Source organism: Anser anser (genome assembly GCF_964211835.1).
Source record: "Anser anser genome assembly, chromosome: Z".
NCBI lineage: Eukaryota > Metazoa > Chordata > Aves > Anseriformes > Anatidae > Anser > Anser anser.
This window is the reverse complement of record NC_139723.1, coordinates 56,955,588-56,973,557: the sequence shown is the minus strand read 5'-3', so window position 1 is coordinate 56,973,557 and position 17,970 is coordinate 56,955,588. Positions and strand designations below refer to the sequence as shown.

General features: G+C 39.5%; 1 long non-coding RNA gene across 1 annotated transcript; it reads left to right on the top strand.

The window, feature by feature from the left end:
- Positions 1 to 1,632: 1,632 nt before the first annotated feature.
- On the top strand, positions 1,633 to 6,812 carry LOC310890271. The gene is made up of 3 exons (XR_014577149.1): positions 1,633 to 1,817; positions 4,819 to 4,889; positions 6,690 to 6,812. It is a non-coding gene; the product is annotated as an uncharacterized lncRNA (long non-coding RNA).
- Positions 6,813 to 17,970: the final 11,158 nt, after the last annotated feature.

Sequence of the window (17,970 nt, the reverse complement as noted above, 5' to 3'; positions counted from 1 at the left end):
TCCCTGTCTTTTTAGTTACAGTTTTTACAGTAATTTTATAATTAAGTCAGTAATAGGAGCAAATATTTTCTCGAGTACATTCCTGTTCTAGAGACACACCTATGTATTTCAAAATCTGTTAGGTGTTTTTTAATATCACTGAAATTTCTTTGGATGTGTGACCCTTTGAACTCATTTCTTTAGAGATTAGAATTGCGTTCTATGTCACTCTGTGTAGTAATTTTGCCTTGGAAACTGAATTATAGCTTGATTGGTGACCCCATCCTTAATTTGCAGTTTTCATTAGGTAGGCACTCCTATTTAGTAAGAAAAGCTTTGAGGAGAATTGTGGTAGCAAGGCAAATACAATACTCTCTTTACCATAATCATTGTGTTGTTCCCTTCTGAATGGCTATAAAGGTTATCATGCCCAGACCAAATAAACTGGAGGAATAACTGGAAACTTCCAATAAACTGGAGAAATAACTGGAAACTTCCAATAAACTGGAGAAATTCTTCTAGGGTGTTCTATCCCCAGCCCTTGTAGTTACTTTGAATTCGTCATGGAATGTTACTAAACCATGCCTTTTCCATGAGGACTAGGCACTCCAGGTAGCAACTGAAATAGAAAACCAGCCTTTAAAAAAAGAGAAAAAGAAATATCCAACTCAGGTTACATCTATTCAGTTGTGAAGTCTGAGCTCATTCTCATTTGTGCGCATATTCAACAATGTTCTTCTGGAAGGTAAGGGCTTGCAAGGTGGTTTGTTACACCAGGGTTGTGGCGTTATGTGAGTTTGTGTCAATGTGTAATTGGACATTGCCAGTAGCACTTAGAGTTTACTTGGTGCAGATGATGCTCCAAATCACTGCTTGTGATCTGACTCATCTCAAAGGACTTTCTAAGCGTTTTTTTTTTTTTTTGGTGACAGCTGGTGTGGTTAGCTTGACCTGCTGAACTTTTTTATCTCTAAAATGTGCCAGAAGGATTAGCAACAGCTGTAGACTGGTGTTATATTTAGGACATGCATGTCTCTGTATGTAACTTTGGATATGGCTCGTCAGAATGCATTGTCAGTTACCAAGTCTTGAACTACCAAGTCTCAGAAATACATGCCAATGAAGTAATCATCTTTTCTGTACATCCAATGCTGCATTGGTTATATTCTTCTCTAACACAACCTTCTTGAAAATATTCAACTCTACAAGAAATGAATTCTGGTTTCAGGTATACAATTGCAGCTCCCATTACAGGCCAAAGTAGGACCAATGGGATGTATTTGATTTAGACCCTATGACATTAAAAGTGAACACTGATGAGTTCATTGATGCATTTTCTTTTGTTACAGACCCGTTTTGAACTGTTTCATGAGTCAGTTTGTGTTAGCTATGACATTGGTTATAAAGTATGAAGTCCTATGAAGTCCTTCTGCACCTCACCACAACTTACACCAAAGGTAAGAATGAATGTAATTTAAAACTTAAGCAGTAGAGAATGAAATGTGACTTATCTATGTTTGGGTAGAGGCCTTGTGTGACAGAATGGAGAAGTGCATGCCGGACGAGAGAAAGAGCAGTAAGCCCTAAACAACCTGAAACTCCACAAACGGCATTACAATGAACAGAGTGCCTGGTGTGCTGTGTGATGGCTGGCAGGATGCTTCAAAGCTGTGGTTGAAGTAACCATCTCCAGTTCCCTGATTATTTTCTGTATAGATGGAAATGGGATGTTGTACTCTTTGAAGATAACTGATTGCTGTTCAGTGACAAGACTCATTCATCATTTCCACTTTCCACTGCAAGTTGCTCATGGAATCCCACACTGACCAGCTATACAGGTCAGAAGGGTTAGCATTATTAATTATCTCAAATTGAAAGCTCACTATATTGTGTATTGTCCACAAGCAAGAGAGACAGACTTGATTGTTAATCTAGTCTTTCAGTCTAGGACTCAAATCATGCACTGTGTTGTCATGCAGGTGTAGAATCCGTGCAGTTTTTTGCTGTGCAGCAAAAGAGATTTCTTTTCACTTACTCCACACTTGTTCTAGTGTTTTTCACAACTTATCCAGTACAGAGACTTTTTTTTTTTTCCTTGAGTCATTCTAGCCTTTATTTCTCAGCAAACGTAAAAGGTCTTACAGCTAGTTTACTATCTTATTTCATTGCCCTTTGCATTGTTACAAGTTTAATCTCTAAAGAGTTTCAACAGAAGGCATGTTTAGGAATATCCTATGCCCTATTACATTTATTTTGCAGAGTGGTAGAATACCTATTTTGGATGAAAAATGTCAAGAGGAGGTAATTAAGCTCTACAGCTTGATATTTGCAGCACTCCTTTGGGATGTAACAGATGCCTGCATTTCTCAGTTTGGAAGGCTCTGTCGCAGGCTGTCGCAGGCTGTCGCAGGCTTCCCACAACCTGAGTTCAGAGGAATTGTGGAATGTGTATTCTTTCAGTGGTGTTTTTAACAGGAATGGCTGTATGGACTAAAGGAGTAGTGCTGAATGTTTGGTGCACTGATGTATCCCAAAGTGTGTCTACCCATTTGATACAAAACAACATGGATTTGAGAGATGCCAAGAAAGCAAGTTTTCTTCTGACATTTCGTTAAGTTGTTTTCCTGACCTTGTTTGGAAGCTGCTTGTGAGTTAGAGAAATAGAAACTAAGACAGGAGGAAAGGGAAGCATATCACACTTTTTAGTAGTCAAAGAAGATTTTGCTTTAAGCATTGAATAATAGTCTGGCATGTTTTTTATTGAAATTATAGCATCCCTTCCACTGCAAGTATTACTGGAATGATCCCTGAGTTAGGTGTATTTTAATTCTCTCTTCCTCTGAAGCACCTCTAGTTGTATAAATTGTTACTTTTATTCCCTATGAAAACGTGGTATATTCTCCATCTTTTATCAGTATAGGGCAATGCTTCTGGTCTGGTGTAATGCTTTAAATTACAAGATCTATTTTGCATTGATTGGCCACTAAATAAACCTAGGCAAAAGCCATCTATACTAGAGATGGACAATTCAGGATCATTAATCAAAGTGTGTTTTTGTTACTGTTTTACTGCCTAGCCCTACTATTAACTTGTCACAGTTGGGTTGCTTTTATGTTTCCACACACTGTGTGATGGATTAAACTAGTTAGCTGGCTAGATAGATTATATGCATTAACACTTAACAGCTTTGCTCTAACACTGGGCAAAGCAGAAGGCTTGCCTTTTTGTAAAGCTTTAAAGAATCTGATTTGCTGCTTTTTAGTCTATGTTGATTCTTTTCTCTGGCCACAGCTACATAATGGAAATAAAACTACTTTTGAACTGAAATCTTTGCTTGTAATTTTTGGGAGATTCTTACTGAAGTTTAATGGGCAGTATCGTTGAGCTTCCACTCTTTTCCACTAAGCAGAGTCTTATTTTTAACAAAACTACTTAGAAACTCCAGAAGCAGTTTAATTCAATTTGGGAGGCAGCTTGCTGCTTTTCATTCTTTTTAGTATGTTAACAGCCTATTCACTATTCAGGTAGTTAATGGTACTACCTTTGTTTTCACAGTTTAATTGACCATCATCCTGCAGATCCACTGATATGGGAGCTTTTTTAGTGAATTCATGAGTGTTTAAAATTTATGCTTCTAGCACCTTTACAGACCAAAACCATAGAAGATCCCACCTAGTAACTAGTCACATGGGCACCTACACTTATCCCCATTCTACCCCAGCGATATTAGCTTTCATTTACATATTTGTTTTGCACTGATGTTTATGTACTGATGTTTTCTCTCTTTGACAGCATTTCCTGCATTTTGGTTTGTCTCCATGGTTTCAAGCCTGGCATCTGAGAGCCTTTTTGAGAGCTGCCCCCATGCTCCCTGTCTTTTCAGGAACAGTGGGATGTTAGGGGCTTTCCCTCCAAACCTTGTGGTGTCTAATACAGAAACTGCAAGCATCCCCTCAGATAACATTGATTATGTGAATGAGTTAAGGTTCATTGATAATGAATTGTCCATGAGTTAAACTTCAATGCTGGTGGTAGCAAGTACTTGCCATGCTGTATATGCAGCACACCTGGAATTACAGTACTTCTCTTGGCTTAGGATTTATAGACATAACCTATCTCATTTACATTTATCAGCTAGTCTAAAAAGGCAGATAGCCAGACCTGCTGAGCAGAACTAGCAAAACGTTAAACCAAACACTTAAGTATATTTTTCCCCTGAATGATGAAAGGACAATACTTACAGAAGTGACCATGCAGTACGACATGCCAGAGTGGTTAGCTTTGCATAGTTATTTCTGAGGGATGACACTAGCACAACCGATTGGTTTTCTTGTAATCTGTACACTTTTAAGGCAGCTCCATCCGCGCTATCATTACAGGCAGCTTCACTAGGCTGTTACACAGCTGCATGTCAGCAACTGGCCATTTGTGTGACTGGCCCTGGAGCTCCCAGTACTGTCTTTCCGAGCTTTCCAGCCTGTGCTGTCAGGGGCCCTTGATATGTCTCTGAAAGGTCATTGTTACAGACAATGTTATTCTCCTGCTACTGGGAGCTGACTTGACACAATCAGGTGTAAAAAATTTCTATGGATATGCTTATTTATACAGGCATACGTATGTTTTTTTAACTTGATGTTGAAAGTAATCCAGTCACAACTGTGTTGGTAGAATAAGCTAGAGCTTCATCCTTCCAGGTTATACCAGCACGTGCACTTCCTGAACTGGATTTTTTATTTTAATTGAGGATAAGCAGGTCTGAGTACTCTTAGAGCAATTGTGAAATAAGTTTTCAGTGTAAACCCTGACTGAATATGGCTTATTTCATATTTGTGTTCAAAGAGGGTCAACAGGAGTTCCTGGATCAGTGTCAGTACATGAAGAACATATATGAACAGAAGATCATCCTTCAGGTAGGGTGAATGACAACAGGTGATTGAAATAAACAGGATAAATAAAACACAGTAATGAAACACATATGGATAAAGTAAAAAACATCTGTTAAAGCAAGCCCCTGATTAACTGTGATGGAAGACATTACAAATATAATGGAAGTGGTGGGTGTTAAAGATGGAAATACATAGTAATGTTTCCTGTGTGGAGACAGCAACATAATTATGAGGAGGCACTGGAAAATCTGACAGATAGTTTGTCAGGTTGGTGACATTCTGAAATCAGGAACTGGAGCCAATAGTTTATGTATCTTAAAAATCAACTAGGGTAAGGATAGCTAATGGTATGTGAAGTCAAGAGTTGCTAACTGATGCTACAAAAAAAAACCAAAAACAAAAACATAGTGGGCAAAGTTACAATGATACATAAAAAAAGATGTTTAACTTTCTATGAGAGTATCAATACAAGATGATTCACAAAAAACAGTGTGAAGTGCAGAGGAAGTTCAGGAGCAATTTGGCTGTGATGAAAAAATAGTGTCTTGAGTGTCCTGTATCATAAAACATGGAATGGTACAACACAGATGTGTATACCAGGAAGAAACTGTCAGATCTAAAGTTAGGCAGAAGCTGCAGGACAAGTGATGTTATGATGGGCCTGTCCATGTTGATTATGCATTAACATATCTTCTATCTCAGTGTTGCTTTTATGCTTCTTGTGGTGTTCTGGTAGGCATTACCAAGGGTTGCAGCCATCAGAATTATACTGTAGCATGATAAAGAAATACAAGAATATGATACAGAATTTTGTTTCTTGGTGCTAAAACTTGCACAAATATATTACTTACTAAATATATTTTAAAAGGACTATTCAAAATGTGGATTTAGACCCTAGAGAAGTTGCATTCTTCCTTTTATATATAACTGTTGCCAAGTATACACATTCTTCTGGTTAAATGCCTTACTAAAGCAAAATATGTGGTACAATAAGAGATTACAAACTAATGGATGAATAGAATTCTCATCTGAGGTTGGATTATACAGGTATTCTCTGGACTGGAGGACCATGACTAGGGTAGCAGTGACTTTCCATTTGTGGCCACCTGAAATTCTAAGGGAATTCTAAGGTGAATATTCATAAATCCATGGCACCTGATGGGATTCACCCCAGAGTGCTGAAGGAGTTAGCAGATACCATAGCTGGACCCCTCTCAAAAATTTACCAAAGGTCTTGGGAGTCTGGGAAGATCCCTGCTGACTGGAAGCTAGCCAGTGTTATACTCATTTACAAAAAAAGGTGTGAGAGAAGACCCAGAAGACTACAGACCTGTTAGTTTAACCTCACTGCCTGTACAAGTTATGGAGAGGATTGTCCTGGGGGATACTGAAAGGCCTTCTAAGAAAACAGTATTATCAGGCATAGTTAACAAGGCTTTGTGAAGGGAAAGTCCTGCCTTAGTAGTTTGGTCTCTTCAATTAGGTCAACCACTTAGTGGTGAAAGGAAGGCAGTGAATGTAACTTTTCTGGATTTTAGTAAGGCCTTTGATACTATCCCTCACAATATCCTTCTGGAAAAATCACCCAACTGCGAGATGAACAGGTTTATGCTACACTGGGTGATAAACTGGTGGAATGGTAGAGCCCAAAATAGTTGTAGTGAACGGGGCTGCATTTGGCTGGTGACTTGTCACCAGCAGTGCTCCCCAGGGCTCAATTCTAGGGACAGTGCTATTATTAATGATCTGGATGCAGGAGTTGAACACTTCCTTAGCGAGTTTGCTGGTGATCCTAAACTGTGAGCTGCTGTTGACTCTTTGCAGGGACAAGAGGCTCTGCAGAAGAATCTACTTACAGTACCTTGGAGAGTTGGACAATCCTCAATAGCATGAAGTTCAACAAAGGAAAATGCCAGGTTCAGCACCTGGGATGGAGTTATGCCAGACACAGGTATAGACTGGGGGTGCTTGATGACAGCAGGCTCAACATGAACCAGCAGTGTGCCCTGGCAGCCAAAAAGATAAACCCCCATTTTGTAGTGCAGTTAAGCACAGTGTAGGCATCTGGTCAAAAGTGGTGATTCTGCTACTGTACTTAGCACTGATATGGCTTCACCTTGAATATTGTATGCAGTTCTGGGCTCCGCATAAAAAGAATGTTAAGATACTTGAATGCATCCAGAGGAAGGCAACAAAACTGGTAGAAGCACTGGAAGGCATGTCCTGTTAGGAGATACTGAGGACGCTTGGGTTGTCCAGTCTGCAGAAAAGGAGGCTGAAAGGTGACCTCATTGCTCTCTGCAACTTCCTGAGGAGGGGAAGTGAGAGGAAGATGCCAGTCTCTTCTCTCTGGTCACCGATGACAGGATGTGTGGGAATGGCATGAAACTGTGCCAGGGGAGGTTCAGACTGGTATTAGGAAACATTTCTGTACTGTGAGGGTGGTCAAACACTGGAACAGGCTTCCTAGAGTGGTGGTTGGTGCTCCATGCCTGTCAGTCACTGACCTGTTCAAAAGTCATTTGGATAAAGCCCTTTATAATATGCTTTACCTTTTGGTTGGCTCTGAAGAGGTCAGGCAGTTGGACTAGATGATCTTTGTAGGTCCCTTCCAATTGAACTATTCTATTCTATTCTATTCTATTCTATTCTATTCTATTCTATTCTATTCTATTCTATTCTATTCTATTCTATTCTATTCTATTCTATTCATTCCTGTTTTAGGGATTTTCCATGTTATTCCTGAGAGATAGAGGTAATTCTGATTCAGGCATAGGATTATAAAGTAATAATGCATAAAATACACCAAACATTCTGTGTTTTTATATTTTGCTTCATTTTCTCCCACTAGGGCTCTTCTTAAAAGAGAATTAACAGAAAATGAATGTATTTTTTCCAGTTGTTTTCTTTTCTTAAAAACGAGAACTTTGTAGAAGGAAAAGGTGAAATCCTGGAGTCTTGTTTGGGCTGCGTAGTCTTTCCAAGGACATGATGTGATGTAACAGCCTCCTTTTCCTTTTTGAGGAGTTATTTGGTCTTTCCACTTAGAAGGAAGCTGGAATCTTTTCTTTGTTATTCCCTTACCAGAAGGGGGGTGGGAGTTGGGAGGGTAGGCAATGTTCTCTATACCACTGCTTTTCTGTTGATCTTTGTAGTAGAACTACTGTTGGAAGTACAAGGAAGACTTTTAACACTCTTAGGCTACCAGTAACTTATCATCCCCTGAGAGCAAGGAGGAGGCAGAGGAGAAATTTATTTCCAGCAGGATTCTCAGGTGCATAATGTCTCTGGGAGACTGTAGCTCTAATATTACCCTGCTACAGGCTGCATCTCTGCCTTTGTTACAAGCAGTTCTGTTTCCTCGGTATGTATGCAAGTTTCACAATACTCCCCCTTTAAAATTCTCCCATCACTTCTACAGGCAGGTATGTGAACGAAAATGATTATCTAGTAAATGCCTGGAGCAAGTGGTGTTGACATTAAATACAGTGAAAACCCTATGGGAAAAGAAACAGTGATTCTTACCCAGCACCACCCTCAGAACTCACTAGTCTTAGGTTCTGCTTTGAACTGAGTGTATAACTTCCTGACAAATTGCCTGATGCTTTTGTGATGTGGATTAATGTCCACTAGAGGCTAGGGTGAAATCACTGAACTTGTGTTCTCTTGTTCCCTAAGCCAAAAATTCTAGATCATTGTGCCTGAAACAAAAGGTCTGGGTGACATAATGTTTTAACCCACTGCATGCCAATACCCCAGATATTATTGCTTTCTCCTGAAGTCTGTAATACCGTCACAATGACTGCCACCTCCTTTGGCAATGCAGGGAGAATGAAAGCATAAAAGTAACAAAGCATTCAACAGTTGAGCAGCTATTCTGTGTAGGAAAACGGCATCCTTTCTGAAATGGCCAGCTTCAAAAAGTACTAAAATTTCATCAAGTGAATCTCTTTTCAGGGATTATAAAGAGAGCATGTCATAGTTCCTCCCAAGTGAATGACCTAGTTCCTGAGATCTTCACTGACTTCTGTAGTTTGTTAATGGGCTTATGAGCAAATGTTCTTTCCTAACAGATCACATGACTGAGTCTATTCCTCTAACATATTATTCATTGCTTCTTAAGATTCCTCAGCAAAGCCAGTCATTTTCATCCCAGAAAATAACAAGCAGAACAGCACATCCAGTTATGTTACACTGACAGGATGTCAAGAAAATGAAAACAAATGGTTTGAGTGGTCCTTCAGGGGATAAAGAGTTCAGTTACTAAGCTACCCACCAGAAACAGTGTGATTTAGTCATCTGGGATGATTCTTTCTCTTTTGTAGCTTTTAACACATAAATCTCTGTTTTATTGCTAGAGAGAGATATCAGTAAAAATTGGGAGTGCTTTTGACATGGTCAGAGTTTGTGGACTGCTGTGCTTACAAGTGATTGGGTAAAGAAAGAAGCAATAATATTAGTAGCATCTTTATTTGCTGAGATTTATGAGCATGTGTATTTTTAGATTGCTGTGCAAAAAGGTGGATGACCTACTTGGTGATACTTGTGAATGTGCTGTTATACCTACAGCATGTCTCTTAAATGCTACTTCCCTCTGTGAATTTGTGTTTGAATCCTTTACTTCAGGGCTCAAGTCACTGAAAACATTAATTAAAATAGACTGGATGAGTTATAAAGGATAAGTGAAATTCCAAATGGTGTTACCCTGCTGGAACAAATAGAAAGCGTGGGAAGTTGAGCTTATCTCCTCTTAAACAGCCTAAATGAATCAGATCCACTTTTACTACATGCACATAATTCACTTATGTGAATATAGTGAATATAGTGAAATGTCTATACAGTTGTGGCATGTTGCTTAGGGTGTGTTGAAGCTTGTTGATATTTGGCTGGGAAAAAACGACCAAAGTGTTAGTGTAGGAACTTACTTATCTCCTTATAGAACTTTATACAGAGTAAATGGTGAAAGACAGGGATTTATAACATGATAATTAATCATAGCCAGTTCACTCTTGTGCAGTCTTAGTTTATGCAGAGAATAAGGATAATACTCCATTTTCAAAGTGGATACAAAGGGCAGCTCTGTGACTTCACAGTACAGGCTCTTCCATGTTATACTCCTGACCCAGGTAGACCCAGGCACTGAGATTAATATTGCCATTAACAGTCATGGGAGTATGGGGCATCAGCAGTGCCGAGGAGAGCAACACAAGTATAGCTGTTTTCCATCTTGCTGCACTAGCCTACGTCTAACATAGGTAGGCTGGTGTCCAACCCTGAATTAATAGATTTGAAACTGCTAGCTGTAGCACTTGGCTGCTGAATGGAAACTGTACTTCTTATCCATTACAAGTGCCTTTCTAAAGATGTGAAGAAAAAATTCTGCTTGTCCCAATGTCATACAGTCACTTAAAATATGTAGGATTTAAGGCTGCTACGGAATCATGAAATTAAAGCTAGAGCTATGCAAAGTTTTCTTCACATTCTTACAAAAGCTTTGCTTATGGTCACAGTTTGCAAGTAGTTTCAGAAAAACTCAGAAAGCATGTGACAACATGAATTTTCTCTGGTTTCAGAAGCAAATATTCCTCTCCTGTCTTCTCAGAAGGGAGGCTTGGCAGGATTATATCTTCTAAGTGGATGTAAGAAAGTAGATATTATTTTCACCTGTGAATAATCAAACTGATATTCCCATAATATAATGTCTTAGTGTGTTTATAGCATTTTGGACATCTTAAACTATAGATTAAATTCTAATATGTGTTCTTGTACCAGAAAAATATAGAGAAATCTTAAAAGATTACATACGGACTGAAAACATATATGGAATTTTCAGCTGTATTTTCTGCCTCCCTCCATGAAAATTACAAGTATTTGAAAGCAGGGTCATGAAATGGTAGCGCCATTTCAGCTATATTGCGCTGTAACTCACATGGCACTTCAGTAATAACATGGAATTTTACAAGGCAATTCTCCCTAGAAGTTGTTTTATATTCTCTGTTTTTAATCAGCCTTATAGGAGCTGAAGCACTGGTTTAACTATCCTCTCCATGATTCTCCTTTCCACCAGCTCAGATCTAAAGCAGAGCAGAAAATTTCATATGCAGTGTAGCAATCTGTATGTGACATGTGTAGGTCTATTAGGATTCTGACTTCTTGCAGGTACAAACCTGCAACTACATCATATTTTGAAGGAACTTTAGAAGTTAAAGAGAGGCATAGTAGATGCAGATATTTTCTCTGCCTAAGTATAGTTGTTTTGTTGTTGTTGCTGCTTTTTTTTTTTTTTTTTTAAATGACCTTCAGTGAAAAGTATCATTAGAGCTGCTTAAGATGTAGGGACTTTATATTAAAACCTTTGTGTTATTTCTGCCATTATTAAGTATTACTAAGGAGGATAGGTGAGCTATTTAAAACAGTATGGAGGCTATGGTGGAATGGGTCTTAATTTTTTAATAAATAGTTGAAAAAAATCTAAGGTACAATGGAAGACCAAGACCTATTGTGTTTATTTTAAGAATAGGCAGAGATTCAAAACACCTCAATGCTCTTTATTCCCTGCCAATAAGAAAGGCTTTCTATATTGGATTTCAAAGACTTTTCTGTCTATACTATTCTTTAAAAGCAATTGGAGAACAGATGCGACTCTACTGGGCCACTCTCCTACTTTGACCATGGTGAGATGTATTGCTTGAAATCATAGAAACATATCATAGACTCATAGAATGGCTGGGTTGAAAGGGACATCAAAGACTGTCCAGTTCCAATCCCCCTGCCATAGGCAGGGACGCCACCCACTAGATCAGGTTGCTCGGGGCCTCATCTAACCTGGTCTTGAACACCTCCAGGGATGGGGAATCCACAACCACTTTGGGCAACTGGTTCTGGTGCCTCACCACCCTCTTAGTGAATAACTTCCTCCTAACTTCTAAATCTCTTCTCTTTTAGTTTAAAACCATTCCCCCTTGTCCTGTCATTATCCGACTGAGCAAAGAGTTGCTCTCCATCTTTTCTATAAGTCCCCTTCTAGTACTGAAAGGTTGCAATGAGGTCACCCCAGAGCCTTCTCTTCTGTAGGCTGAACAGTCCCAGCTCTCTCAGCCTGTCTTCATAAGAGAGGTGCTCCAGCCCTCTGATCATCTTTGTGGCCCTCCTCTGGACCTGCTCTAACAGGTCCACATCCTTCTTGTGCTGGGAGCTCCAGACCTGGATGCAGCACTCCAAGTGGGGCCTCACAAGGGCAGAGCAGAGGGGGACAATCCCCTCCCTCGACCTGCTGGCCACTCCTCTTTTAATGCAGCCCAGGACGTAGTTGGCCTTCTGGGCTGCAAGTGCACACTGCTGGCTTATGTTGAGCTTTTCATCCATCAGGACCCCCAAGTCCTTCTCCGCAGGGCTGTTTTCAGTGAGTTCTTCTCCCGGTCTGTACTCATGTCTGGGATTGCCCTGGTCCAGGAGCAGCACCTTGCACTTGGACTTGTTGAACCTCATTAGGTTCACATGGGCCTACTTTTCAAGCTTGTCCAGGTCCCTTTGGATGGCATCCCTTCCTTCTATTGTATCAATTGTACCACTCAGCTTGTTGTCATCTGCAAATCTGCTGAGGGTGCACTCGATCCCACTGTCTGTGTTATTGATAAAGATATTAAACAGTACCGGTCCCAGGACAGACCCCTGAGGTACACCACTCGTTGCCGGGCCCCACTTGGACATAGAGCCTTTGACCACCACTCTCTGGGTGCAACCTTCAAGCCAATTCCTTATCCACTGAATGGTCCACCCATCAAACCCATCTGTCTCCAATTTGGACACTTTGTCTCTTCCTGATCCAGTAGTGAGTGTTCACTGATTATTCAGTCCTGATTAAATCTCCATTATTAAGCATTCTGAGCTTGCTCAAGAGATCTCTAAATCAAGACTTGGATGTCTTTATAAAACAAATGTTGCAACTGAAGCAGAAATTATGAGGTTGATGCAGAAATCAGTGGATGACATTTATACTTGCTTCTACGTGGGAGGTCGGATGTTCATAATTCTTTGATGTCTCTGAATTTCTCCTTTCTTAGGGGACACAGTACTCCTCCCATGTGATTAAAGATTATACTCTAATGCTACTCAGCGATATTCGTTGGTATGCTTATATGAATAACTACGTCAGTTTAGCTTGTTTGCCACAGTATGTGCAGATGTGCTTTTGTGTGTATGCAGTCTCTTTTCAGAGGAAAACAGAAGAACAATACTTAAAGGGAAGTAGAAAAGCTCAGCAAACTCCTTTCGGATCTTTATTTCAAAAGGAAACTGTTTTCACTTCTTTCTCAATACCCACCAGAGGACACCCTTACTTTGCCCTAGAGTGCTCTGCTGTTAAAGTACATGGGATAGTTGAAACGCATCCTGTGCTTGAGAAGCCCATTGGCAACCCAGAAACTCCAGCCATGGAGGCCCAGGCTCGGAACTCACTGATACCTGAACTTGTCTTTTACACTGACATCAACAGTAGCTTGTTGATGCTACTAGTGAAAGATGTTTTGTCTTTACCTTTTACTTAATGGAGCTGAAGTGGAATCTCACATCAATATATTAATGCTGATTACACATGTAATCACTCATTTTTCTCCCTGCCAGTTGTATCTCTCAATATATACCTTTGCGCCACAGCAAAAAGCTATGACCTTGTTTGCTAGCAGCATAGCTGTTATTGCAAAGGATATTATGTTTATTGTATGTCTATTGCTTTTGCATATGTGACTGTGTTTTAGTGTTCCTAAGATCTTTTTCACATAGCTTTTAAATGCCATTTTAATAGAGGAAAAAATGTGTAGCTAAGATTTCTTTCCATATCTGCTTAGTCTCAGGCATAGTTAGTATGACAGCGTAATGTTATGTTTTTATGCACTGTCTGCAGATTTTCTGCTCTCCTGTGGAATGTGATTCTGAGAATTCATGTATAATTTACTCAGTACATATGATATAAATTTTATCGTAACTAATTTTGGTTCCACATGCCACTTTTGTATTCTAGTATTCCAAATTTTGTTAATGGAAAATAGCCATATGTCTCAAGAAGTAGATGAAGCAATTACCAAAGCAAACTACATAGATACCTTGAAAGCTACTAGAACTAAACTTTTTTTTTTTTTTTTTTTTCTTGTAGAAAACAGATGTGGTAAAAAGAATCAGATTAACATTTACCTTTTTGAGGTGGCACCAGGAATGTATTTAGCACACAGTTTTTTTTTTTTGCTTTACTTGTAACCTTTTCTTCTCTTAGCCCTTCTGGTTTTGCCTAAGCAAATCTTTTTCAAGTGTAAAATGCTAAACATCAATAATACGTGTTGTTCTTAAAACCTAGAGTTGAACAGGAATGCATGTTTTTTCCAGTGAGGTTGACTCATTTTGGAGAACAGTATTCACTTGATTTTTGCAAAATCTAGTAGAAGCCAAACAAGTCCTGATTTTTGTTTGTTTATTGATTTATTTTGCTGTGCATGCATGTTGTTTGTTCAGCAGTTGTTTCACTACCTATTGAAAATCACTTAGTGACTTCAGTGAGTTACAATCTCCATGAAATGTCTCCTATATTCTTAAAATCCTCCCTCTAAAAAGTACAGTTGACTTCTGGAGAACATGATTCTGTGTTATAGTGTATTTGGTTCTAATCAAACCATTTAATCGCTGAGATTTATATTGTCTCCTAAACCCAAAACTAAGGAAAAAAAACCACAAAAAAACACAACAAAACATTGTTTCCTGCCTTGCAAAGACTGTGGAATTACAAAGATAGTATGAAATAAGCAACAGGCATTAGGATTCCTCACTGAGACCTAGTGTAATCCCTTTTTTCTTTTAAATTTCAGGTTGCTGGAGAGTAGAGGTTGGAATGGACTTTGTGGTGTGATTTCTGCAAGTAACTATTGGAGAAGCAGCCCATCAGCTCATGTCAGATGACTTTGCGGATCATCATCAGGCATGGTAAGTCTAAAGCAAAACTCAAAGATGACAGAATCTCACGAACCGTCCATTCCGTATTTTATTCCTGAGACCTGAAACCCACTATGAATCCTCCTTTCTACCTCTTCCAAAGCTTACAGAAAGGCTGTCAAACAATGATAGATTAAGAGAGTGATTAAGAGTCAGATCAAAATTTGCCTTTGCTCTAGTGCTAATTATGTCCCCAAGACACTGAAATGTAGGCAAGGTCTCTGCAAGTTATTCCATTAATAGTTTTATTCTGTAGTGCTGTAGAATCTTTTCTCTTAGAAATCAAGTGTAAAGTCAGCAATGAATATTTATTGGCAGTTATCAGTTGAGTTAAAAGTCTAGTGTCAACAGTCAGTATGTTATTGCCATGATGACTTTTTCAGAGGAGCACTGATGAGATCTTCTTTTCCCTACACATTCTTATTGTTTCTCCCTTTGCAGTCATCTTGTTAAACAATGCAAATTATAGCACTACTAGAGCAGTCCCCAGCCTAATTTGTTGCCATGTCTGAAATGTGTAATACCTTAAAGATCAGGAGAAGACATGTGTAATAAGTGTAAATAAGTGACAGCTTTCTCTTTTTGTTTCATGAGCAATTTCACAGCACAACTGTTAGTTTAACCCCCTTGTCATTCCTAATAGAAAGATACAGTGCTTGGATTATTTAGTAAATAAAAACTATACCTCAGGTTAGTGTGATCCTGTTCTTGCAGCTAACTCACTCTAAAATTCTCCCATAACAGCAGGATGTACAATCATAGAATCATAGAATCATTAAGGTTGGAAAGACCTCCAAGATTGTCTGGTCCAACCATCCCCCTACTACCAATGTCACCCACTATACCATGTCCCTAAGTACCACGTTCAACCTTTCCTTAAACACCCCCAGGGATGGTGACTCCACATCTTGTTGTTAAATAAAAATCAAATCTTTCAATTTTGTAAATTAGTTTCAAGAGCTCTGATTTGCAGAGAAAATCTTGAAAATGCAATCTCACTATAAACATCAGGGGTTAAGAGTTTCTAATTCTAGGACTCAAATGTCCCTAATTCCACAGAACAAGCAAATGGCCTGTAATTTATTTCTGTTTCTTCCTTTCTAAAATTTATTTAGTATTTCTGAGAGACCAACAATGTTACGAGGTCTATTTATTTATCAATTATATATTTTCTAGGGCATCTTGTCATTTGTTCTGATGTTGATCCTTTCCAGGGAAGCTCTTTGATTACTCAATAATTAACCTGATGCATAGGTATGATCACAAAGAGCTGTACAACAGAATACTCCTGTCATTGCTAATACTGTACTATAGTACAACTCATCACTTAATCCCTTGTATGAACCCATTCAGTATGACATTTTATTCAAAAGGGAGCAACGAGATAAAAAAAACACACTATGGGTCTATTACTCAGAAGGTTTAGATGTGATAACTGTCTGATTGGGACACAGGAAAGCATTGGATATCTACTTCTGAAATTAAAATTTGCCTTTGTAGTATTCTAACCCCTCAAGTGGGTCCCAAGCTGGGAATTGTCAGAAAGCCTAATGCTTCTCGAAGTAAAATAAAAATGTACTTTTTAATATGACATCTGTTATCAAATTCCTCACTTTAGTGGCTGAAGAACTTCCAGAAAATTGTTTAGAATGGAGAGTCTTATTTTGTTGGGAGTTGCTCTGTGCTTAACATATGCATATGTTATTATTATGCATTTAGATTAAAGCCAGCAGGGAAGGTTAAAAGAGAACACTTCCTGCACTGGAAGAAGTTTGTGGTAGTCCACACATTCCTGAGGAGTTCTTCCAATAGTCTTGGTCTAGCTCTGGAAAAAGCTCTGCTTCCTACTCAGATGAGCTATGAGTTTGCCACTTGTTATCCACTGTCTTTATGCACAAATCACCTTGAAAATAGGCCTGACAGGAAGAAAGCTTTCATGTTTTGCCAACACAGAAAGAGATGGTGCATATGTACAATGTTGTGTTATGTGACAAAAGGTCATATGCACACCTATGAGAGTGCACAAAGAGACAACAGCAGGAAGGGGAAACCAAATCATTCCCTGCTGGAATATGCCTAGGCCGAATATGCCTAGGCCCATCACAGGAGCCGCTAGTCCATCAACAGCCCATCTCCACAAGCACAGAGGAGCACAGGGGGACAGTGGCAGGTGGAAATGCCAATTACAGATCCCAAGATCAAATAACCTGTCTGTGTCCCTCTCAGGGCTGCCCACCAGCAGCTTAGTCCCACCGTCCAGTGGTGAAACCTATCAAGGTGGGTAAACAGGAGCAGCACTCAGAATCACCACTACAATAGAGGGATTTGCTGTCAAGAGGTGTGGGACACATGGGATGCAGAGGAAAAGCATTTGGAGATTGTTCAGGACTTGTTAGATGTTTAGGCAAGGAATTAAAGGTGTGAATAAGGAGAAGTTTAGGTGATCTGGGGAGGAACAGGTGCGGAAAAATAGAGGTGTGCAGGGATAAAAAGTGCCTGTCAGGTGTAATTTGCTGGACAGCATGCTTCTCTGGTCATGTCCTGTTCTGATCTCCTTGGTCTGGTCTGTCCTATCTCTTATTACATTACTTTCTAAAACTTTTCTGGCTATGGGACTTGTGTCTGTGAAAGACAGGCTGTACCAGCACATGCAGAGGGCCTGTAGCCTTGGGTTTTTTCATGTCCAGGCACCAGTGACTGGAGACACTGGGATCTGGGGTCAGCTACTGGGCAGCCTGCCTGAAACCATGTGCTGGAGGGATCCATCTTGTACATAACTATTTATAAGTCCCAGGAGAGGATCTCCCTCATGCCCAGCCAGAGAGGAGAGCAGGAAGAGATTGTTGGTGCTGTGTACATGTGAGTGCTCTCAGTGTCTATCATCTGTGTGGCCTATCATGTATCTGTGTATATATATTAATGTGCCATATATACTTGTGTTGTGTGTGCATGTACCCCCTGGAAATATATTTTCAGCATTGTTACAGGTTGGACCTGGGGTCATGAAGCTGTAGCAACCTTGCCTGTCTTGGTCATTAAATATTTTCCTTTAACAGTACACTGATAGAATGTTTGTTGAGTTATGCTCTTTCAGCCAAATCAAAAAGAGGTAATCATGACTAAGATC